This window comes from Charadrius vociferus, unplaced genomic scaffold, assembly GCF_000708025.1.
Source record: "Charadrius vociferus isolate BGI_N301 unplaced genomic scaffold, ASM70802v2 scaffold2, whole genome shotgun sequence".
Classification (NCBI taxonomy): Eukaryota; Metazoa; Chordata; class Aves; order Charadriiformes; family Charadriidae; genus Charadrius; species Charadrius vociferus.
The window spans coordinates 1,998,717-2,018,260 of NW_009647595.1; the positions used below are offsets into that span (position 1 = coordinate 1,998,717).

General features: G+C 42.8%; 1 protein-coding gene across 1 annotated transcript in view; it reads right to left on the bottom strand.

Annotated features, from left to right (window-relative positions):
- SAMD12 (sterile alpha motif domain containing 12) overlaps positions 1-19,544 on the bottom strand; it is a 155,756-nt gene that overhangs the window by 85,688 nt on the left and 50,524 nt on the right. The gene's annotated exons all lie outside the window — the stretch shown is intronic.

Consider the following 19,544-nt stretch of genomic DNA (forward strand, 5'->3'; position numbering starts at 1 on the left):
GTCCACTGAGGTTGGCATTGGCCCTAAAGCACGGAATGGGGCACAGCCTTCTGTACCTCATCAGAAATGCTCATACCTCTCTGCACGGCTATAGCCTACTGCTCTTCTCCCCGAGCCTGCGAAGCCGCGCCAACTGCCAGTTCACAGACATCTAGAGGGACACCACGCAAGAAGCCTTGAAAGTACTCTTGTAATGAAGGTGAATGAATAGGTAAGAAAGGACTTATTAAACATGTAGAAAGAATGGAAGAAATACAGGGAAATGAGAGCAGATAGTAAGAGGCTGATCTCACACAAAACACTGAAGAAAACTATGACTAATTTAAAGTTGATGAAGGTGATAAACCACTAGTGGGAACAGACGATGTGTGTGAAATATGGCCAAGAAAGGTGATCTTATCTCCTGAGTACAATATGACAGGAATACCCGAATATCAAGACAAGATATTCAGTTCACTTACCATGGGGCACAGAATCTAGAAAAGAAAGAACAGGGTGGAGAACACAAGGACATTAAAAAATGCCCTAATGCCAGACCAACAGCTCACCAGCCCTGTATTCAGAGTGGCAGTAGAAGATATATTTTAGGAGAGCTATTGGGAGTGCAACCTTCTGAAGTCATTCCCTTTGTACCGTGCCAGTGTCCAGAACTGTTACACCAGGCTTATTAGAGAGTACGGCACTTTTAGCACCTACTTAATGTCCTGATGTCCGTAAATTTGTCTTTTTGATCTTTCTGAGACTATCTGCCTCTGCAGCCTCCTAGGGTAGCAAATTCCAGAAGCTCACTTCCCATTTTTGTCTGTTTTATATTGATTTCTTACTAATTGCTTCAAGTGTTCTCTAGTTCCTGCACTGCAGTATGTGCTTCTGTTCAACATCCATCTTATCTGTCGCTTCCATGATTTCTAAACTTCAGTCATATGCCCTTTGATCATATTTCTGGATGGATCCAGCTGACAAACCTAGAAAAACCAGAACATGGGATTCACTAAGCCCCTAAATATGCAAAATGAAAACTTTTTCAAGTTTATACTTAAATGGAGCAAACACCATTTTAAACTGTTCTTGACATAACAGGATAGTCTTACTTAATTGACAGCAATGTGCTCCTCCAGTTTTAGGGTAGAACAATTTCAAACATACTGCTTTTGTATTTACCTTTTTAGTTCTACATTCATAACTCTAGTTCACTAGGCTTTTCTACTTCTAATAGTCTGATGACAGCTTTCCTCTTGCTTATATAGGCTGACTGTTGGCTTCTCTTCACTTCAGTGCTTAAAAACAAGCCTCCTAGGCCTTATGAAGTAAGAAATTTCTATCACAGAGACACAGACATTAATATCATTGTTCAGGTTCTGGGAGACACAAGTATAAAATTCTCACCATATACTCAGGAAAGAACAGCTGAAACAAGAATAGGCAAAGAGAGAGGCTGTGACTTCATAGTGAGCAATGGCGAAATTACGAGAGGAGGCCAGAAAAGGATAGGCACTTACAGAATGAAAACGGCCTCAGGAGGGCACTGCAGGGAGATGAACATCCGGCAAAGAGAAGAACTATTAAACTAAGGAACTATGTGGAAAAGAGAACAAATGGATATGAATACAATTGAGGGTGCTGGGTTCAGAAATATCTTGTAAAAGAAGCAGCACAAACCAGAAATCAATCAAATATTCAGAGCAAACGATATAACTTCATGATGCTGTTCTCGATAACCCACCAGTTAACCCACCAGTTCTACAGTCCTACATTTTCTGCTTTCCACATGAGAATTTAAGAGCACGTCTCTCCTTCTCATGCCAGTCTCATCACTAGTCAACCAGACACATCAGCCACTTTGTCATCAATGCCTTGTGGCAAATCTATAGCTTTTCTTGCAAAAGTAGTTAGACCTGGCTCATCTTACTGATCGTTTTAGCCCTAAGACTGGTGCAGACTCTTGTTAAATTGCAGCTTGCATTACCACCCTCTTTGCCCCACTTCAGCTATCTAATATCTCACTAATCAGAGAAGACTCACTTGCTTCAAAAGTAAAAATGGATTCATTTTTCATCAGACTCACCATAGCGGCAAACACTTTATTGATCTACCTACTAGCATAATGGCAGCTGCCAACCTAGGCAAAGGAGAATTAGCTTCCAAAATTGCAATTGGTAGCTGCCTGGTACTTCTGACACAATGAACAACTTTCAACTGGGGACCAACTTAGACAGATAGGAGACACAAAGGGATACTGGTACAGAAATAAAGCTGAGGGAACAACAGTTTCTAGTGATAGGGACCAGAAGGAACAAAGACAACTATTTAACTTTGATGAATATCAGCGATCTCCAAATGAGGAAGTTCTCCAACATACGAGCCAGCATTCTTGTGCTTTTTCATCCTGTTAACAAATGCAGCAAACCTCCATGGAGTTGTAGGAATTACTTTCTGGTAAGTCACAGGAATGGGAGAGGCCCGTAACTCCAGTATGGCTCCAGTGGAAGCACAGGAAAGCACAGCAAGGCATTTGCTTATGTACCAAATTAGCTTTGGACACGCTTTTTTTTGTTAACATCATCAAAGAAGAATAAGATGAGTTTCCGGCTCCTTCTAATTCATTATTTGCTGGATCTGGAAGAGACCAACTCTACAGTAAAGTTTCTCAAAGAAAACACTGTCATACTGGTCAATTAATGCCTGATCAAACTCAAAAAAACAGCTATGTAAACAAAGACACTTTCTGAATATTATCTGCATCCTTTGCCTTCACATCATGTTTGTTTATAGTTCTGACAAGAGGAAGTGATGACTATTGCTACTGCTGCCAATAAATCTAAAATAAAACCAGTTTATTTCCATAAACCCCCTCTCAGGTTGCAGTTCTCTTGCACCTTTCTGCCCTTCCTCCACAGTTCTGAACCACAAGCATGAACAGGATATGAAAGAAAAGAAACTCAACACAACCTTTAACTTAGCTGCATTTTCAAATACAAAATTAGCAACAACCAAGACATGACTTTGTTTCTAAATGTGTCTGGTTTTGACAAACTTATTAAGTGGTCAGTAATATATCTGTGAAGCTATTTAACTTGGCATAGCTATTTGGTTTGGCATAACTTCCTCTCACCTTAACACTGCCTTTCCCAATTCCCTCCATATTCCATCAAATAATGCTGTCATTTTCTATTCTCTTAATTCTGATACAGTCCTTTGCACTATATATCTGCTGCTCGACAATGGTCTCCGAAAATGAACCAAGTTAGGAGATGTCTTCCTGGTACTCAGTTTTTCCCCAGCTCTTCTCAAGGACATCTCCCAGCTAGCGACCCCAGCTGCTTCTCTCCAGCCGCCACCACCTTTGGGGCTCCTACACCCTGCTACACAGGCTCAAGCATGTCCATCTGCTCAGTCACAATGATGTTGGATTTACGCTATTGAAAGAAAACAACAAACCTGCAGTAATGGTGAAGTCATGTAAAAATACTAAAAGTGAGTTAACAGAGCATGTATCTCAAATATTCATTTTAGGGACTGTGGTGGACTTGGCAGTGCTAGGTTTAACGGTTGGACTTGATGATCTTGAAGGACTTTTCCAACCTAACTAATTCTATGATTCTAAGTCCACCACTAAACCATGTTCCTAAGTGCCACATCTACACATCTTTTAAATACCTCCAGGGATGGTGACTCCATCACTTCCCTGGGCAGCTTGTTCCAATCCTTGACAACACTTTCAGTGAAGAAATTTTTCCTAATATCCAATCTAAACCTCCCCTGGTACAACTTGATGCTGTTTCCTCTTGTCCTATCGCTTGTTACTTGGGAGAAGAGACCGACCCCAACCTCGCTACAACCTACTTTCAGGTAGTTGTAGAGAGCAATCAGGTCTCCTCTCAGCCTCCTTTTCTCCAGGCTAAACAACCCCAGTTCCCTCAGCCGCTCCTCAGAAGACTTGTGCTCTAGGCCCTTCACCAGCTTCATTGCCCTTCTCTGGACACGCTCCAGCACCCTCTATCTCCCTCCCCACCTCTATGTAGTGAAGGGCCCAAAACTGAACACAGTTTTCGAGGTGCAGCCTCACCAGCGCCGAGTACAGGGGGACAATCACCTCCCAAGTCCTGCTGGCCACACAGATTCCTGATACTGGCCAGGATGCTGTTGGCCTTCTTGGCCACCTGGGGACACTGCTGGCTTATATTCAGTCGGCTGTCCACCAACACCCCCAGGTCCTTTTCTGCCAGGCAGCTTTCCAGCCACTTTTCCCAAGCCTGTAGCACTGCATGGGGTTGTTGTGACCCAAGGGCCACCTGGCACTCAGCCTTGTGGAACCTCATACCATTGGCCTCAGCCCACGGATCCAGCCTGCCCAGATCCCTCTGTAGAGCCTTCCTACTCTGAAGCAGGTCAACCCTCCCGCCCAACTTGGTGTTGTCTGCAAACTTACGGAGGGTGCACTCGATCCCCTCGTCCAGGTCATTGATAAAGATATTAAACAGAACTGTTACAGATATGAAACATCCTTAGTTGTCAAATTTTGAATTAATTACTCTAGTGTCTAATGATTTACAAATATATTCCAAAATAACTTTATTCTCAGACAATATTGATTCTATACAGAGAAGGGAAGGGGTTAATGAGAAATTGTGCATCGTGATTACTGTAAGTGGTTCAGTAAGTAATTTACTGTACTGATGGGAACTATATCGATTCTTTACAAGTCTTGAGTAAAAGACTGTTAGACAGTCCTGGTTTTTGGCTGAACATATTCAGGACCTGATGATTTTAATATGAGGAAATAGTAATAACTTGAATTCCCCTCTGAAATATAAATTCAGGCACAAATCATATTACGCCACTTTTCAAATGTACTGTAAAATGTGAGACAACCATTTTTAGTGCTCTCAGGAAGGACCCAATAGGACCCACAAAGTAAATTAAGGATAAATGTAAACCTTTAGTAGGTAGTCTATAAATCCACACTGCTTGTTGTATATACATTTGCCAACCTACTTCCTGGCCATACAAAATTATATATTATCTACAGCTACTCATAAAGATATAAAGCCATATAATAATGGACTTCTATTATATTGCGCATCGTATTTTTTAAGAAACAAAATCCAGGACTATTGTTTACTGGTATCTGTGTGCTAGATTTATGCTCCCTCTATTCAAATAAACAACCTCAAGGTCTTTTTTCTTTCTGATGGAGTGAGCGAATCTGTCAACACCTTTGATTTTGTCCACCATCAGCAGGACACACAGTTCTTCAATTCCTAGTTAATCTAATGTCGCTCAGTGTGCAACCCATTACGCATTACATATCCCATTTCTTTATTAATTAAAAAAAAATCACATTACATCATGCCTGCTGGCAAAACTCCTGTTAATTTATTCAGGAGTAAACACACATTCATATATTATAATGCACAGCTTCTACACAGAACAGATTAGGAAAGGGAAAGCCAATTTGGAAAGCATTAGAATCGACTGAACTCTTTACAGCAAATTCAAACAAGAGCCTTTCCTGTAACTCCTAACGGAGGACCTTACAAAAATCCATTTTCTTCCGGAAAAAAAAGGATCATTTATAACCACAAGAAAAATAACCACACACACATGCACACAAAAGAAACAACACTCATTCTTGAAGTGCCCAACCCAACTGGAACTTCGGAAATCCTTGAAATCACCCAGAAGACTGTCTTACCTTCTGACATTTCTAAAGCAAAAGGGCTTTTGCAGTTCTGCCTAGAAATAGAACTGGTTTGTGCATCCGGCAAAGGGGACGAGCCCCATGAAATACACATGTGAATTAAAAAAAAAGCTGCCATTTAATTGAGGAAAAACACCTGCTCCTGTCACAGACAAACGTACCCACTGAGCTCTAGCATGAAACACTCATGTGGCTGAAGACCAGGCTCTGGGAGCCTGCCTCCCCCATCCAAGGGACAGAAATTGTCAGTAAATATTGCTGCTTGCTCTAATTTGCTACTAATCAATCCAATCAATAACCCAAAGGTGCTATGCCACAAAATGCACACCAAGGACACAATTCTTCAGTATGCAATATGTGGAAGGATGAGGAAAGACAAATCATCTATATGCAATATCTTTCGTGTTTTTGCAATACCTCGGAAGGCAATCTGGGAGGCCACCTTACCCGTTCTGTGATGCTGAGGAAGACCATCCCTTCTTCCTCCTCATTACTCTAACCACTATACAGCATTCAGGCAAAAACCTACACAAAGAACTAGTATTCGGAACATGTTTAATTCATTTTCTGAATTTCTTTTAATGCCAAACTTGTGGGAAGCAAGGAGGACCAACATAATGTGACCAGACAGCTTACTGTACAAAAGCTCTGTGGGCCATCATAGGTTCCAGCAGACCAGAATTTGAGAACTTACATTTTCTAGTAAGATTTTCCAATCATTGCCTTGTTTGAAAAAAAAAAAAAAAGAGCAAAATGAAAATGTTATTAAATATTAAAATAAACTTTCATATCCCAATGCTGAGGTACATACACTATTACAACATTTCCCAGTTTGCACCCCTAGCTCCCTCCTGCTCCACATCATTATCTCCAAGGAGCTTTCAGTGGTGCCTTCTTCCATGCCTGTACCAGCTTTACCCTTCATGTTTTAATAAAAAATGAAATTGAGAAAGGTTTTGTGTTAATATTCATGATATTAATAATTCATATTAATAAAAATGGAAAATTAAAAGCAGCATGCTCATAGGTTAAGCACCGTAGACTGCTTCAACTCTCCTAACCTGAAGGAATAATCAGCCACATCTCTCCTGATGCACTTTTTGCTCTCCCATTTCTCTTTGAGGGCTTTAACTAGAAGCCCGGCACCTGTCAGGCTGCGCACACCACCTCTGATGGGCCCTTAACTTACAGTTTATGCTCCCCATTTTGTAACCTAGGGGAAGATAATTTTGCTATTGTAAGAGTCACCTCTACTCAATTATACGCACAGTCTGACAGATACAGACACTAATCTGTTGCTACATTGCTGGTGCAGTAGTGCAGCAAACTTTGCAGAGCTCCTCTGCATTTCTTCCAGCTTTTATTACTGTAGCTGGAAGGAGAATCAGGACATAAGGACTTTATTCTGCTGGCTTATTCCTCCTATTTAATACTTACACTCGACCAACTGTGGGACCACAGTCATTCTGGATCAGAAATAAAACAGATACCTAAACCATGACCTACTGTACCTAATTTGTAAGCAACTGGTCCCTATAACAGAATCCAGACCTTATTTTTTTCAAATTCTGCTTCCGATACCCCATGTATTTGACTCAGCAAGACATTCCACCATGCATACGGAAGCAGGACGAATAATAATAATAATAACAACAACATAACCTTAATGTACCCTTAACATAACCTTAATGTAGCCTTACCAGAGGCTGCAGCCTTGTGCTGCAGTCCAAACAGAACGCACAGCCCAGACACCCGCTCAGGCTTTGGGTCTCACTCTCTCAAGGAAAAACAAAAGCTCGTTTTCCCAACAAGGAACAGAACAGCAGGAAGACATTGTGTGACCTTTTTTATAAAAATACCTATAATAGCTAGGAGAAAGGGAGCTCTCACAAAAAGAGGGAGATGCCTCATCTCCGAACTCGCAGGGTAACGTGCCGAAGCCCAGCTCCTCCTCCAAGCCAGAGGCCCCAAGACTCCTGAGAAAAGGCTGCACTGACCTTGCTGCAACACACTCCGGAACCTGTACGTGAGATGCAGGGGCACAAACCTCTGCCAATTCTCAGCCTGTTTCCAAGACCAGACGCGGAGAAACCACTCCACCTCTCGGGGGAGCGTCCCGGCGGCAGCGGTGGTGTTACACAGCCCTCCCCTCCCCGCACGCCAGGGAAAGCCCAGGCAGGTGGTTAGCTTGGAGGCAGGATGTGAAAGCCCTCAGGCTGAGGGGGAAGCCAGACTTATTTTCCCTTCTGCTCTTACGCTCACATTGGGACAATTTTGGGCACGCATAAAGAAGAAACTCCAGGGACCAAGGTAAATTCACAGCTAAAATAAAATGGGAAATAAGATGTTCAGGCACCTCCAGGCTTTTTCAGCAAGGGACTGTTCTGGATGATAATTCCGGAGTTCAGTTTGCAATCCAGAGCATCGCTCGTAGGTCCTGCGTTAGGCGTACCTGGATCCGTGTGTCGCTCGCTCTCTGACTGCTCAGCAGCAGATGCCTAGAAAGGAGCTGGGGAAGCAAAGCAACAATACAACAACACTTTCCCAAAATCCTTTCTCAGACTCCAAAAGCTTGTAGTTTAGGGACTAATTAACAGAAACAGAGTTGGCTAATTTGAGCTACAGCTGACCCTAAGGTCAGTGGATGGCTTCCAGTGATGATAGCAACGCTTAGACCTGCTTGCGAGAGGAACCTCACCGACATCTTAAAATGCCAGAACAATTCTCCCAATCCCAATGTGATTTGATCTAGCAGGACAGGGCAAAACAAGAAACAAATGCTGCATGGTAAAGCTAAACTAATTAAAATGAGAAATAAGTTCAGTAATGAGCCTATTTCACAACCAGAGCCATCTAGCAGTGAAATGGGTGATTCACAGGTCTTCGCTGTCTTCAAATGAAGTTTTTGGAAGAGACAGTTCAGAGGAGCTCAGGTTATTGGGGTCTGCACAAGAGGAAGGCAGCAGTACTGGGGGAGCTCTTCACCTCTGCATGACATCCAGCATTCCAAAAGGTCTTGGAAAAAGGTGTGGGAAAGAGGAAGAGGAAGAAAAAGAAATGTATATAAACCAAACAAGTACTAGCAAACTCCCAAACCTCAGGAAATAGGGTGGGGTTTTTTTTTTGCTTTATATTATATTCTTTTTGATAGCTTCAGTGGGTTTTCTTTCTACTATAAACTAAACCTTTTCTCTTTCAGAGAGTCTGCATCACTTCAGGCTAGCAGAAAAGCATTGTATTATGTATGAATCTTCAGTTACACCTTGTTTTTAAGAAAGAGTATCTAGAGAGGATGCATTTGAACACATGACATGATCCACCTTTAAGTCTTTTTGTTAAAGAGGCACTGAGTTGAACAAACACTAATCAACTAATAAAATCAGATGAGAGAAAAAGCAACAACTGTGGCTAGTAAATGTATTATAACCCTTATCGACTATTTGCATATAATAAATTATACAGAGGAAGAAGACTGGAAAGTAGCATCACAGAAATTTCCTATGGTAATACTGAAGACTATCTCTCTAAGTGGACCAAAAGAGCAGATGACACACTGTTTAAACACAGTGCTTTAAATTACAGAATATGCATTAGGTATCAGTGACACCCTGGTTAAGCCAAGGGCGAGATATTTTCCTGGTGCAAAGAGTGACTATTCTGACAGGTCCAATGAAGATGCATCCATTCATATCAGAACTCAGACAAAAATATACAAAATCATTTTTCCACTGGTTTATACACACACACAGAACAGAGAAAAGAAATACTTAATTTTCAGCCTGGCAAAACTTTTCTAAACCACAAGAGACTAGAAAATGTTTTCTGAGTATTAACACTGAGCCACAAATTTAATCCTTCGAATCATAGAATAGTTTGGGTTGGAAGGGACCTTTAAAGAACATCTAGTCCAACCCCCCCTGCAACAAGCAAGGACATGTTCCACTAGATCAGCTTGCTCAGAGCCCCGTCCAACCTAACCTTGAATGTTTCCAGGGATAGGGTGACCTATTCCAGTTTTTCACCACCCTCATCGTAAAAAAAAATTCTTCCTTATATCTAGTCTAAATCTTCCCTCTTTTAGTTTAAAACCATTAGCCCGTGTCCTGCTAAACAGGCCCTGCTAAAAAGTTTGTCTCCATCTTTCCTGTAGGCCCCCTTTAAGTACTGAAAGGCTGCTATAAGGTCTTGCCGGTGCCTTCTCTTCTCCGGGCTGAATAACTCCCAACTCTCTCAGCCTGTCCTCATAGGAGAGGTGTTCCATCCCTCTGATCATTTTCGTGGACCTCCTCTGGACTTGCTCCAACAGGTCCATGTCTTTCTTGTGCTGAGGACTCCAGAGCTGGATGCAGTACTCCAGATGGGGTCTCACCAGAGCACAGTAGGGCGGGAGAATCACCTCCCTCGACCAGGATACGGTTGGCCTTCTGAGCTGCGGGCGCACATTGTTGGCTCATGTCAGGTTTTCATCCACCAGTACCCCCAAGCCCTTCTTGCCAGGGCTACTCTCAATCCCTTTATCCCTCAGTATTGATACTGGGGGTTGCCCTGATGCAGGTGCAGGACCCTGCATTTGGCTTTGCTGAATCTCATGAGGTTCACACAGGCCCACTTCTCAAGCTTGTCCAGGTCGCCCTCTGGATTGCATCCCGTCCCTCAGGGGTGTCAACTGCACCACTCAGCTTGGTGTCATCAGCAAACTTGCTGTGGTGCGCTTGTTCCCACTATCTATGTCATTGATGAAGATACTGAACAGGACTGGTCCCAATATGGACCCCTGAGGGACACCACTTGCCACCAGACTCCATCTGGACATTGAGCCATTGACCACTACCCTCTGGATGAGACCATCCAACCAATTGCTCATTCACCAAACAGTCCACCCATCAAATCCATATCTCTTCAATTTACAGAGAAAGATGTTGGGGGGGGACCATGTCAAAGGCCTTACAGAAGTCCAGACAGATGACATCCATAACTCTTCCCTTGTCCACTGATGTAGTCACTCCATCATAGAAGGCTGCTAGATTGGTCAGGTAGGACTTGCCTTTGGTGAAGCCAGTATGGCTGCCTCAAATCACCTCCCTGTCCTCCATGTGCAATAGCATAGCTTCTAGGAGGATCTGTTCCATGATCTTCACAGGCACAGAGGTGAGGCTGACAGGTCGGTAGTTCCCAGAGTCCTCCCTTCTATCCTTTTTAAAAATGGGTGCAATGTTTCCCTTGTTCCAGTCACTGAGGACTTCACCTGACAGCCATGACTTTTCAAATATGATGGAGAGTGGCTTGGCAACTACATCAGCTAATTCCCTCAGGACTCTGGGATGCATCTCAACAGGTCCCATAGACTTGTATACGTTCCGGTTCCACAAGTGGTCACAAACCTGAGCTCTTACAGCGGGATGGACTTTGCTCCCCCTTGTGGTCCATCCACTTAAGTGGTGTGGGAAGAGAGGTTGCCAGTGAAGACAGAGGTAAAAAAGTGTTGAGTACCTCAGCCTTCTCCTCATCCGTTGTTACCAGTTTGCCAGTCTTGCTCATAAGGGGGAGTACGCTTTCTTTGACCTTCCTTTTCTGGCTGACATACCTGTAGAAGCCCTTCTTATTACTCTTAGAGTCCCTCGCCAAGTTCAGCTCCAGCTGTGCCCTGGCCTTCCTGACCTCATCCAAACACAACTGGGCAGCATCCCTATACTCTCCCCAGGATACCCGTCCCTGCTTCCACTGCCTGTGCATTTCCTCCTTGCCCTTTAGTTTGACCAGCAGTTCTTGACTCAGCCATGCCGGTCTCTTGTCTTCGTTTCCTGATTTCTTACACCTGGGGATTGAGAGCTCTTGTGCTCTATGGAAAGCATCCTTAAAGATCTGCCAGGTCTGTTCTGCTCCCTTGTCCCTGAGGGCAGTTTCCCAGGGGGTCCTATTGACTAACTCCTTGAAGAGCTGGAAGTTTGCTTTCCTAAAATTCATGGTCCTGACTTTAAAATTCACCTGACCCATATCCCTCAGGACTGCGAACTGCATCACTTCATGATCACTGCAGCCTAGGCTGCCGCCAATCTTGATGTCACCAATTAGCTCACTTGCATTGGTGACCAACAGGTCCAGTGTTGCAAGCCCTCTGGCAGGGCTGTCTATTATCTGGCTTAAGAAGTTATCCTCAATGCATTCCAGGAGTCTCTCAGACGGCCTACAGCTTGCTGTGCTACTTTTCCAGCAGATGTCAGGGTGGTTGAAGTCCCCCAGCAGGACAAGAGCCTGCAAGTGCAATGCCTCCTGTAGCTGGAGTAAGAAGGCTTCATCAATAGGCTTCCCTTTGTTGAGTGGCCTATAGTAGACACCAACCACAAGGTTCCCTTTGTTGCCTCAGCCTCTAATTCTTACCCATAAGCTTTCAACCTGCTCATGGCTATTCTTGAGAGACAGCTCTTCATGCTCTAGCCATTTCTTGATGTACAGGGCAACACCTCCACCCCTCCTTCCTCACCTGTCCCTCTGAACAGCCTGTAGCCATCGAGAGCCACACTCCAGTCATGGGATTTATCCCACCAAGTTTCAGTAGTGGCAACTAGGTTGTAGCTTTCTAGCAGCACAGTGGCTTCCAACTCCTGTTTGTTGCCCATGCTGTGTGCACTGATGTAGAGGTACTTCAGCTGGGCTGTCAGCCATGTCACCTTTCTAGAGGAACATTCCTTAATTCCTTTGAGGTATTTCACTGCTGTTTCCAGTCAAGTACTAAATTGTTTATCTCTGTCTCCATTCATAACTTTGCACTCAGTCTTCAACACAAAAGCCAAATTATTTTAGGGTCAGTTTCAAACATTGTTTTGGTTATGCACCAAATACATTTCTTGTTTCTACATAATAAATAAACATTTAGGCTTAAGAGTCTTTCCTGGCTTGCAGAGGTATGTCTTGTGAAACTCCAGCAAGTAACAATATGCACATAGCAAGATCTGAATAGCAGCAATACAAATGCAAAAAGTGGCAACAGATAAAAAGAAATTATTTACATCATCTTCCAGTGTATAATTAAAATTCTAAAACAAATAGGCTGATCTGTAAATACTCTTTGCTCAATTCACTTTTATTTCTTCTGTAATGTTCTCCTTTGAATCCTCTTTGTGATACACATTGTGTTTGGTTTTCCTCACTAGTGTTTTTCTGTTTTTTTTCCCCGCTGGAACAAGCTATTTTCTGCAGTTTTCTCAGACTGCAAAGCTTCTCTGGTTAAGGAAAATGTTGTGCACCATGTGAGCACTGACAGTGTGAAATCCTGTCAATACCCCAGAAGTAAATCAGCTGGATGGTAAGTAGGATCACAGCTGTCTATAGATTGAAGTACCAACTACAAATCCTTTGGCAGAGTTGCATAAGAAGCTGATCTAAATCAAGTTATTTCTAGCCTGCTCCCAAGCAATTTTCTGATGACCTTTGAAGATGGGCAGGCCAAGATTCTTTCTGCAACATACAGCGAGCCATGGGCACTCCCAGTCATGTCCTCAGGACCTCATATCTGCTCTCAGCAGCCAGGTGCTACTTAAACGATAAGGAGATCGCACAAGGTCCATTCATAGTGGTGTAGGAAACATTTTTGTTATTCAGCTAGCAATGAAAGGACCTGGGGTCCTGGTGGATACCAAGTTGAACATAAGCCAGCAATGTGCCCTTGCAACAAAGAAGGCCAAGAGCCTCCTGGGCTGCAGTAGGGCAGAACATTTCCAGCGGGTCAAGGGAGGTGGTCCTTCCCCTCTGCTTGACACTGGTGAGGCCACATCTGGAGTACTGTGTCCATTTCTAGGATCCTCAGTACAAGAGAGTCATGGACTTACTGGAGCAAGTCCAGCAAAGGGCCATGAAGATGATTAATGGAGCACCTGTCAGATAGGAAAGGCTGAGAGAGCTGAGACTGCTCAGCCAAGAGAAGAGAAGGGTCAGAGGAGAGCTCTGCAACATTTGTAAACACCTGATGGGAGGAGTAAAGAGACAAGGGGCACAAACCAAAACACAGGGAGTTCCATTTAAACTTAAAGAACCATTCTTATTATGAGTGTGCTTGAACTCTAGAACGTATGTTCAGAAAAGTTGTGGAGTTGCCATTCTTGGAGATACTCAAAACTGATGGGACACAGCTCTGGACAACCTGCTCTGGCTGACCGTGCTTTGAACAGGGGGTTGGACAAGATGACCTCCAGATTTGCCTTCCAAACTCAATGACTCTGATTCTATTCCATGAAGGTACAGAGAAGCAAATCTGGTTGCCTGAACTTGAATAGAGTAAGCAAGGTCACAATTAGCAGCTACTGAATACAAGAGTCTTACATAATTTGTATATCAATATATTCAATTGAAATGTGCAAAACAAGGAGACAGGTGAAAAAATACCTAGCTACTTGGAACCTCTCTCAAAATTGTTCATATGCTAGTGTACACCAGCTGCAGTATCCTTCAGTAGGGCATTGGATTTCTCCAAAGGAAATGCTATGACTATCAAGGTTAGAAAGGCAGAAGGATGGGGGCTATTAAGCATGTAAAACATGGTTTCTTTCAGCCCTTTGAAGCTCACTGGGTATTACACGCTCTGAAAACAGGGCTGCGGCTCGTTCCAAGAACGTGCATTCTCCACTGCTGCCCACTCCAGTAAACTAACCACTGCCACCATTGTCCAGGCACTGGAACTCAGTTGTTTCTACTATCAAATCACCCTAGCAGTTCCTGGGATGATTCTGGCCTGGGCCACTTAACATTTCCCCAGAAACTCCCAGGTATGGTTCTGGAACGAGCAGAGACTGGGGGCTGTCCCCCATAGAAGGTGTGAACACAGCCATCCTGTCCTGAAGAGTAAAAGCCCTAAGCAGCATAGGCACAAGCTACTCCTTACTAATTCACCTCAGTGCCAAAAGATGCTTAACGAAATACCACTGACGTCAACATGGCAACATTACAGAGCCACAAATTCTGTTGGCAAAACCCAACCAGCTCCACTAACATAGTACATCTGCTACATAAGGGTCTGTTCATTCGTAAAAAACAAGAGGACTTCCAGGATTCATTACCTCTTCCTGAAAAGTAAAACCACAATCTCGTTTCTCAGAAATCAGAGGTTCAGAGGTGAGACAAGATTATTTCCTCCCTCGTGAATTCTGTGTCCATTGGCAGAAGTCAGAGCAGTCGGAAAAATTTCCTCTGCTGTTTCTTACCTGTTCTAAACTATTAAATAAGTTCTCTCTCAACAGTGGAAATGAGGAAAAGCAACTGGAAAGAGATGTTTGGTTAAGTTTTTAATGAGTATGGCAATTTTATGTAGATTTAATTTTCACTTCTAGGCATTTGAAGGATTCTACCGTTTTCAGATCTGTCTCAGCTCTTACTTACGCCACATGAGAAAGGTGTTCCAGCATTTCCAAACACTGGAAATGAGGAGAAGAAAGAGAACATGTGCAAATGACTGGGATACTGTGTTTGAGGAAAGCAACAACACATTTCTTCAAGGAATGCTGTTTCTGTGAAGTCCTGTAAGAGACAATGTGTGAAAAAGAGCCCCAAAAGCAGTAATCTCGAATCCAGTTTTAGATTACTTCTGAAGGACAACATGCTGCATATCACATTGCACAAGTCAGAAGGGCTGTCAAGGATTTTTACACATATATTCTGCCTGATTCACAGGTACCATTCATTATAGTTGTAGGGTATGTCTGTGTGAGTTCACTTGCATTTCTTGGGCACACCCTTAATGTGTTCTGCAATCTTGACCTCTAAGCCAGTACTGCCTCTGAAGCACTGTCAGGTCACATAGAAAAAATGCTAATAAAGACTGGTCTCCTCCCAGCTGCAAATACAATTAAACTGCTGGCCACAGAAACAGCTTTAAAGCAAGGGCAGTAAAAGCATGTGAGAAAGAAAGGAAGACTGACGAAAATCTGATACTCCTAAAGACAGTTACCAGGTTTTGGTCTTTACCTAACCACAACAATTAACAGGATAAGATATAATTTCAGACTTGGGATAAACACCATGTGATAAAAGTAAATCACCATCCTACAATTCTGCAGACTGAACACTGTCTGCAAAGTAACTTCCCTAGTACGGAAAAGCACCTGCCTGTTGCTAGCCAAGAGGCTCCTGCTGTTGCAGACTGGCTGGGTAGTAGCAGAGCTGTTACGGGACTGCTGTAACAGGAGCGTGCACAGGTATCAAGAAACCTACTCTGCTGTCACAAAGGTGGTCGATATGAAGACACTTACGAATGGTTTGTACTGTTGGGGTTCCTGAACGATACAAAGCTGTTAATAAGAACCATTCTTGTTGCCACTTCCCACTCTCAGTTTTGAGATTCTCGGTAGATATTCTCATCGGGCTTTAAAGCACTGTACTGACCACTGTAAAAGGTTTACCTGGAGAGGTGATGGAAGAGGTTAGAAAGAACCACAATGCCAGGATTTTAGAAAGGTCCTGACTTACACCCACACACATGCTGACAACAGGAACTTTTGCATCTACAGACAGAGGAGCATCTCCTGAGATGAGTCCGGATTTTCAGCACTTTGGAATTGCCAGCCATTCAGTGCACTCCTCAAGCTTGCAAAACCTTTCACTAAACACTTCCCTGGAAAAGATAATCAATTCAAGCCTGCCTGAAGAAGTCCCAGAATGACTCAGGGAAAGGGCTTTTAGAGAGCTGAAGGATAGCTCAACACCCAGCTCACCACCCTCTTAACATGGAAACGTTTCTTGCTACGACTGACTTCTGGAATGCAATCAAGGGTTTTCTGAAAGCAAGAGAGACCTACACTTCAATATGGAGTATCAGATAATCTCAGTTACATCAAACAGCCTCTATGAAATGAAGTGATTTAAGAAAGAGAGAGAGAGAGGGACTCTTATTTCAAATCTAGGAGCAGTTTGTGGGAAATCCATGTTCTTAGATAAGAAATTTTACTTGTGTGATAAAGCAAAATATTGCCCTGTATATACTTACCTACTCAAGTGTGAACTCATGCAAAGTGCTACTCTAAACTGAGGTTTCATTCGTATTTCATATCTTCAGTTTTAACAAGCTGTTTATTACAAAATTATTTTCACATAGTCCTTGTTCTGAATTTGTTATAAGGCCTGCCTGGATGTTATGGCAGTAGTGCTTCAAAACAGAAAGAGAAGAGTATAAAGCCATCAAATGACAAATGCAATGAAATTTCAGGATATTATTTATTATTTTTAATAATAAAAACTCAATAGTATACCAAGATTAAAGTTGTTCACATTAAAGCATTTTTATTGTAGAGTCATAAGGCTGTGAAAAGCTAGAACAGCATTTGCTTAAGGAGGCTAAATTGCTTCTCCACCAGCTAAGTTTCTATCTTCTCTACAATGAAGTAAAACACACAAGTTATCTCTGGTGCCTTTCTTAAATGTCCTTCAGTCAGGTGATATTGTAATTTTTTATTCTTTTTTTTTGGACTGTGGTAAAAACCAACACAAGTGGAAAGACAAGTAAGTATATTTTTTCCTGAGCTTTCTTATCACCCTAAAAGAGGAATAAAGAATTTGCATCATCTCTAACTGCTACATTCAGTCCAGCGGTGGTGTGGCAGGAAGGCAGCAAGTACATTATTTCTCCTTCCATTAAGTTCTATTTCTACATACCCTTAAATACTTACAGGAATTGGAAACATGATCGGTCAAGGTGGAGATCTATGGTCCAGACTTCTCTTGTTCTAACTTGGACTCATTAAAGATTTCTATGACTCCACCTGGTTCAGTGAGTTAGCAGCACATGGGTTTGAATACGAGTTGTATTATTCACATCACCACAAGTTTTGAAAGCAATGCGGCACACCTAACAAAATATGCAGAAGATTTTTAAGTTTCAGCATCACACCTCCCATCATATTGTTGGAAGGTAACAGTCAATACAATATAGTTTGACCACAGCTATTTCATTTTACAAAGGCACTGGAGAGAGCCCTCGTTGTCTCCTTACTTGGAACCTGCTCCAACTCCTGCTTTAATAGCTCTGTTTAGCTATTGCCTGACAGCTGGCAAAGATAAAGCTCTCCTCTCCAGGGGTCAATTACACTGAGCATTTCCAGTACATGACCACAATACAGTTGCCTAAGGCATGACTGGGGAGTAATCGGGATGAAGATATGTGATCTCCCCACAAACTGAAATTACACAGGATGGTAACAGCCACACACCAATATTTAAAACTAGAGATGAAATCCTGCCTGGATGCCCCTGGAGCAGGAGAGAATGCAACAGTCGGCAAAGAGATATGGCTTTACTGGCAGTATGAGTCATAAAGAACTATTCTGAAAACTTAGTACGCTTGTAAGAACTGCAACAGGACACAAGAGCATCCATGCCTACTTTGTTGAGGGCAAATCCAACCCACTTCTAAGTTAACCCATTTCTGATGTGGTTTGACAACCACAGAATTCACAGAATTCACAGAATTCACAGAATTGTTAGGGTTGGAAGGGACCTCTGGAGATCATCTAGTCCAACCCTCCTGCCAGAGCAGGGTCACCTACAGCACGTTACACAGGACAGCGTCCAGGCGGGTTTTGAATGTCTCCAGAGTGGGAGACCCCACCACCTCTCTGGTTCCTATGTTCAAGTTTATGCCCATTACCCCTCGTCCTATCACTGGGTGCCACTGAAAAAAGACTGCTCCCATCCCCCTGGCATCCTCCCATTAAGTATTTGTATGTATTAATAAGATCCCCCCTCAATCTTCTTTTCTCTAGACTAAAGAGACCCAAGTCCCTCAGCCTTTCCTCATAAGAAAGGTGCTCCAGTCCCCTAATCATCTTTGTTGCCCTTTGCTGGACCCTCTCGAGCAGTTCCCTGTCTTTCTTGAACTGGGGAGCCCAGAACTGGACACAGTACTCCAGATGCGGTCTCACCAGGGCAGAGTAGAGGGGGAGGATGACCTCCCTCGACCTGCTGGCCACACTCTTCTTGATGCACCCCAGGATGCCATTCGCCTTCTTGGCCGCCAGGGCACATTGCTGGCCTTGTGTGTCCAGATGACACACAAAGTTTATGGACACAAGGCAAAGCAATTTGAAGCTAAATCAAACTAATCTGTTGTCCATGTTGGGCCACTGCAGTTGCAAACAGTTCCAGTGCTTTTCAACAACCTTCTGCAGAGGACAATTACATGACTGGTGTGGTTTACATAAAACAAAAAAAGTTCAACATTCCAGGTATGATTCTGGTCCAAGGTCAAATTTGGCAACTTCACCTTTTTGCATTCAGAGAAAGCCATTAATTATTGAAAAACAGCAAGCTGCATACTTTTTGAAAGTCACGTATCAGTCTAGAATTAGCAAGTCTTCAAATTCTTTGGGAAAGCTGTTTCATCATTTTGATATGTTTTTGAGAGATACTATCAAAAGATACTGCTTCCCACAGTCTCTCACTACCAATTATAATTGCAGGTTTGTACAAGTGAGTGTTTCAGACTACAATTGTTTATACTATTCTTTTACTGTGGGTAATTCATTGAGATACAGAATGGATCCAGCACATCAGAGCTTTTGCCATACAAAAGTGTTATCGGCACTGCAGTTTACAGCATTTTTTTTCTGCCAGATGGATGATCATATTGGTATAACAGCTCCCAGCAATTTTTGCAAGTCAGCAATAGACTGTACAAGATTTAGTGGATGCTGTTTAGCTAGAGCTTGCTTACTAGAGAGTATGCAAATAGTTGCTTACTACTGAAGGATTCACTCAGATGGGATATAAAAAATCATATTCTATTTTGCCTTAAATTTTCAAGACTACGATGACTAAGAAGAGATGAAGTTTCCATCTTTTCCTGTAAGTTTTATTCTGACAA